This window comes from Myotis yumanensis, unplaced genomic scaffold, assembly GCF_028538775.1.
Source record: "Myotis yumanensis isolate MYYU_CA2020_CCGP unplaced genomic scaffold, mMyoYum1.0.hap1 SCAF_2, whole genome shotgun sequence".
Taxonomy (NCBI): Eukaryota; Metazoa; Chordata; class Mammalia; order Chiroptera; family Vespertilionidae; genus Myotis; species Myotis yumanensis.
In genome coordinates, this window is record NW_027223753.1 from 88,919,606 (window position 1) to 88,926,062 (window position 6,457).

The 6,457-nt window shown below is 41.8% G+C and overlaps 1 pseudogene; it reads right to left on the bottom strand.

Moving 5' to 3' along the window:
- Window positions 1-2,754: 2,754 nt before the first annotated feature.
- LOC139001949 (selenocysteine insertion sequence-binding protein 2-like pseudogene) lies at window positions 2,755-6,066 on the bottom strand (annotated as a pseudogene).
- Between the last annotated feature and the right edge of the window lie 391 nt (window positions 6,067-6,457).

Genomic DNA, 6,457 nt, shown 5'->3' on the forward strand with positions numbered 1-6,457 from the left:
TGGCTAGAGGTTTGTCAATCTTGTTTATCCTTTCAAAGAACCAGCTCTTGGTTTCATTGATTTTATGTAGTGTTTTTTGGTCTCTATGCCATTTGTTTCTGCTCTAATCTTTATTATCTCCTTCCTTCTGCTCACCATGGGCTTTTCTTGTTGCTCTCTTTCTAATTCTTTGAGATATAGAGTTAGTTGATTTACTACCATTTTTTCTTGTTTTTTGAGATAGGCCTGTAGAGCTATAAACTTCCCTCTCAGGACTGCTTTCATTGTGTCCCATAGGTTTTGGATTGTTGTGTTTTCATTGTCATTAGTTTCCAGGATGTTTTTAATTTCTTCTTTGATCTCATTGGTACCCCAATCAATATTTAATAACATGCTATTCAGCTTCCAAGTGTTTGAGTTTTTTGGGTTGTTTTTATTGTGGTTTATTTCTAATATTATGCCATTGTGATCTGAGAAGATGCTTGGTATGATTTCAATCTTCTTTTTTTTTATAAATGTATTTTTTAAAATATATTTTATTGATTTTTTTACAGAGAGGAAGGGAGAGGGATAGAGAGTTAGAAACATCGATGAGAGAGAAACATCGATCAGCTCCCTCCTGCACACCCCCTACTGGGGATGTGCCCACAACCAAGGTACATGCCCTTGACCAGAATGGAACCTGGAACCATTCAGTCTCCTGGCTGACGCTCTATCCACTGAGCCAAATTGGTTAGGGCGATTTCAATCTTCTTGAATTTGGGGAGACTTTGCTTGTGACCCAATATGTGGTCTATTTTTGAAAATGTCCCATGTGCACTTGAGAAGAACATATATTCTGTGGCTATGCAAATTAACCCAACAAAGATGGCGGTTAATTTACATACGCAAGGGAAGGCTCTGGTGGGAGTGAAGACTGAAGACTGAAGACTGAAGAGGCTTGGCTTCTCTGCTGCAGCAGGACCAATTGCCTGGGTCCTGGGTGCCGGAGGAAAACCAGTGCCAGCAGCCAGTCGAAGGAAGGCCTATTGAGCAAATCTTCATGCAATGGCCTTCTAGTGTTCTATAAATGTCAGTTAGGTCAAGTTGGTGGATAGTATTGTTCAAGTCTTCTTTCTTTTTATGGATTTCCTGTGTACTTGTGCTATAAATTAGTAAGGGCCACGTGTTGAAATGTCCACTATAAACTCTGAATTTGCCTATTTCTCCCTTCAGTTGGGAAGCAGTCTTTGTTTTATGTATTTGGACCTGTCTCATTAGGTGCATACAAATTCATGGTTTTTGTGTCCTGTTGATGAATTGAATTCTTTGACATTTTGAAATATTTCTCTTTATCTTTTTATTAATTGTTCTGAAGTCTAGTTTATCTGATAGTAAAATAGCTTGCTTTCTTTCTTCCTGCCTTTCCTTTTTTTTTTTCAAAAATAGACCACATAGTGGGTCACAAGCAAAGTCTCCCCAAATTTAAGAAGATTGAAATCGCCCTAACCAGTTTGGTTCAGTGGATAGAGCGTCGGCCTGCAGACTGAATGGTTCCAGGTTTGATTCTGGTCAAGGGCATGTACCTTGGAATGGAGAAACATCAATGTCTCCTTCATGCCCCCTATCAGAGATCAAGCGTCCAACCATGTGCCCTGATTGGGAATTGAACCTGCAACCTTTGGTACAGAGATAACACCCAGCCCACTGAGCCACACCAGCCACGGCAAAAATAGCTTTCTTTCTATTAGTGTTAACATAATACATTTTTGCCATCTTTTTCTTTTTAACCTATTTGTATCCTCATATTTAAAGTGCATTTCTTATAGACAACATATAGTTAGGTCTCGCTTTTTTATCCAATTTAACAATCTCTGTCTCTTGATCCAAATGTTTAAACATTTGCATTTAATGTTTAATATGTTCAATATGGTGGGTTAAATCTACCGTCTTGATATTTGTTTTATCTGTTCTTTTGTTCCCTTTTTCCTTCTTTCTTATCTCTTTTTAGACTGTTCTCAATTATTCCATATCCTCTCTACTGTGGCTTATTAGCTAAACCTTTTTTATTTGTTTAGTAGCCTCTCTAGGGTTTATAATATACACTCTTAATTATCATAGTCTATCTTCAAATAATACACCACTCTATGTATAGTGTGAGAACCTTACAACAAACAATATACTTCTAATTCCTCTTCCACACTTTGTGCTACTGTTGTCTACCTACAGCTTTGGCTGATTCAAGTGTGTGTAACCATGTGCATGACCAGTAGTCCCACAATACAGCACACAGGGCCCACCATATAGGGCAAAGAGAGAAATGGAGTATAATGTCCCATGTTAGCAATATTATTTAGGGACAGACTGACTGCAGAGTCACAAATTAATCAGAACAGCCACCAACCAGCCTCAGCCCTGGAGCAGGGTGTTCAAGGGCCTTAGTTGTACCAAGCATTGGCCTTGTTGTTGTTTTTTTAATATATATATATATATTTTAAATATTTTAAATTTATTTTCTTCAAAACTTGGTCTTGTTCTTTTTTAAATCAGTATTTTCTATAACAAAATAAGCCGAAACAATTCTGAATTTCCCGCATAGTTCTTAGAAAGACACTTAGATGCTAATTAAAAGCTAAGCTATAGATCATAACAAGTAAAAGACAGCTACAAAAATATTTCTGTCAGGAATTAAGTACATATATTAAATATTGGACAGTGCAAAATGTTGAGATGAAGCATAAAAGATAATGGCTGTAAGCCTTACACGGTTGGAGAGAGAAGGGGACATTTCCCGAGCTAGATGTCTGGGGGTGTATAATTAGAATCGGAGTGCTCGTTGTTCAGAGAGCTGCAGCTGCTGGGCTTCTGCTGCTCCGAGCTTGCTTGGTGGTCAGCAGTCCAGGCCTCACCGTCCATCCCTGGCTCCAGCACCTCAGGCACCTCTGCTTCCTCTTCCCCACTTTGCTCTGCATTGTCTTCCTCAGAACCATTAAGGGTTTTCCCAAGCTGAAGAGTTTCCATTGTTCTCTGGGTCTCAGAGACCCAAGACTCAATTCTACTATTAAGCTGTACTTCTACAGATATGGGTTCATGGGTATAATCCTCCTCCTCCTCCTCTTCTTCATCCTCCTCTTCTTCAAGCATGCCAGGTACAAGAGTGCTGGTGGTGCTGGTGATGGAGGAATTCAAAATATCCCAGCAACTCCTATCCAGAGAGCCGGTCTCGGTACTCTGTTGCGAGGCCCATTCCAGGTCATCCGGCTTCACTTCTTCTTTCTCACTCACTGCTGATTTCCCAGGGTTTGCAGCTGAGGTAGTACTGCCTGTGGCCACTAAAGATGGCTGCTTACCAACAGGGGCTGTGTCAAATGGAAGTTTACTGGATTTTTCAGATGTGCTGTGTCTACAGGAAACCTCTCTCTCATTTTCTGATGTTTCCAGTCCATCTGAAGTTTCCACCATGTTTCTCCAATTTGTTTCATATTCCTTTTCATTTACTTCAGAGATGGGCTCAGAAATAACACTGCAGAAGGAAATGGCGCTTGCTGCTGAGGGATTCTGGGAATGCCCCATGTGGTGTGGCACCTTCTTCACATTCTTTAAGGCTTCCTCCGCCTGCTCTTGCTCTATTGCTGCAACCATATCCTTATAGGCTTTCCTGGCTTCCTCAGTGAGTTCTACTACCTTATTAAACAGGCTCTCAGCACCAAAGTAGTTGAAGATTCCCACTACACTAACAGGAACCAGCTTGTTCACACAGCGTCCCAGAGCTTTTCTTCCAAGGGCAAACACAAACGGCATTTCCTGTTCCCGTGCCATGGCTATAACATTATGGAGAGCCTCATCCAGGCCACCTTTTGACTGGATTTTTTCACAGTTTGGAGAAATTATAACACACTTGATCTTGTTTAACTTCATGTGTTTGGTAACCTCCCTCAGACCCATAACCAGCCGTCTCCTTGCTTTTGCTCTTACAGGATCTTTTTGATAGATGCGTTCCTGGAAACTGACAAGCTCTTGAAGAAGAAGAGTCACACATTCATCAATCTCTTTACAAAGAACCTGATTACAATGCTCTCTAAATCTTTTGCTGTGGATTTTGGTTATTGTTGAAGATGCCATTGGACTGCCTATCCCAGAACTAGCTGGAGAGCCTTGTGACACAGGTGTCACACAGTACGGAGAGTTCTGATTGCTGGAGAGAGTGAAGTATCGCTGGGCATGCTCAGACCAGTATCTTCCTGGGAAACAATCTCCTGTGGCAAATCATCAATAAAATCTAAGTGCATTTCTATTGGTTCCTCAGATCCCAAAAGATTGTGGTCCACAGTTAAACGGCCCTTCTTTTCCTCTCTTTCTTTCAAAATAACCTTTTTAAGTGCTGTGGGCCGTTTCAGTTTTACAATTTCCTTCTCTTTTCCTTTTTTTGCTTTAGAGGAAGTAACGTCCAAAGAATTAAAGGATGTCAAACAGGGCTGACTTTTGGTTAAAGGTTTTCTGTTAGTAGAATCTTTAGTGTGAAAAGAAGCTGCAGTGACCACTGTGTACGACAGAGGTCTGGTATTAGTAATTTGCCGTGCTTTCATAGCTTGCTGTTGTTTCTCCAGAGCTGCTAACATGTCCCCCAAATCTAGCTGCACAGGTGTTTTTCTCTTTTTTCCAGCTGCCTTTGATAAAGCTTCCTGTAATTTTTTTTGCTCCATACTTATTTCTGAATATTCTTGAGCTGTGGCAAGGGCTGCTGCTAAAGCTTTCTTCTTCTGACTTTTTGCACGTTTAGGAACTGAAGTTGTAATGGGAATTGGAGTCTGAACTATATTGATTGGTGAGTTTTCAGGTAAGTCATCCAATACTTTTGAAGAAAGTTTCTGTTGAATATTTTCATCTTTAGCATTTCCATTCTCATTTAGTTCTCGAAATCCATCTTCATCCTCAAAATATAAAGACTCAGAATTTGGGTCACTTCTATGAGCCTGATTGGGGTTTAACTGCTTATTATCTTGTCTCTTCTGCAAATTCTGTCTTCTTTCTGAGGAAGTACTATGTCCTCGGCATTTGAATCCAACCTGTGAATTTCTTTGTTCAGTCTGCCTTCCACCTCTAGAAAATGTCTGATTTTTTTCCATCCAAGGTTTTTTCTGAGTTGCCTGGCAAGTTACACTGGACCAATTTACACTACCTGTACATATAGATGATTCCACATGATTCATGGTGCTAGAATCAGGATTTTGTAAAGCCCCTGCAGTGGGCTGGTTGTTGCTGTGTTTGGGACTGCAGTAGCCACTATCACTGTCAATGTCAGCTTCACTAGCTCCTTGCTCACTAGAAGATTCGGCAGTAGGGTGGGATGCTCTTCTCCTCCTGCCTTTGGACTTCCAGAGCATCGGGGCAGAGCTCTCTGAGAGAGACTTGTTAGCGATACCTGATGGGAAATCGGTTTGCTGTGAAGCATCTACCAGAAGCACGATTTTTGATCGATTATCAGGACCTGCTGCATTTGTCTCTTTCTGAGTAGCTACATTTTTCACCTGTGGCCTTTTGCTTCTTATGTGCTGTTGTAAAAGTTTTGGTACCATTGGTCCTCTGTTACTGTTTCTGCTTCTATGACTGGACAACGGGAAGACTTGTCCAAGTTGATTTGGACGTTCAGTGCATTCTGTGGTTATAGTATTTACAGTATTTGCAGTCTGAAAGGTGTTGGAGCAAGGTGTAGGAAAAGGATGATAAAAACCCATAACTTGGGCACATGGTGCTGGCATCAGCTGATAATATGTATACTCTGTAGAAACAGGTGGCTGAGCAGGTATAATGGGGTAGGCAAGGTATGGTCCAGCAGGGTTTGGATTGGGCTGTTGCCATCGTATATCATTGTTATATAATGGAAACTGTCTATTGGATTGGTTTTCCTGCACAAATGGATAACAAGTAATCAAGTAGCTGGGAATTGGAGTTGGTTCTATACCAGAAACATTTCCATTCTCATTTGGGAGTGCCATAGGGATCATAAATGTATCAGGATTCTTCTTCTGAGGAATAAATGGCTCTACCTCAGCGGACAGCTTGACATTCTGCTCTGCTGGGGCTCGGTCCATGGCGCCTGCAGCCGCAACGGGCCCGCTTAATCAGTGTGGAGAGCGCCTTGGGCCGCTGTCTCCATGGCCCCCTGCTCTGGCTTAGACCGGGCTCCGGACCTCTGCCCCTCTCTGGCTGGTCCCGATGCAGAGTTCGGCTACGCCACAGGCAGCGGAGGTGGACCCAGCTTCGGGAGGTGGAGGAGGCGGCGGCTCCTTCGGGGAGGGATCATCTGGGACCGAAGCCAAGACCTTTTAATATATATTTTTTAAAAAAATATGTATTTTATTGATTTTTTACAGAGAGGAAAGGAGAGGGATAGAGAGTTAGAAACATCAATGAGAGAGAAACACCGATCAGCTGCCTCCTACACACCTCCTACTGGGGATGTGCCCGCAACCAAGGTACATGCCCTTGACTGGAATCA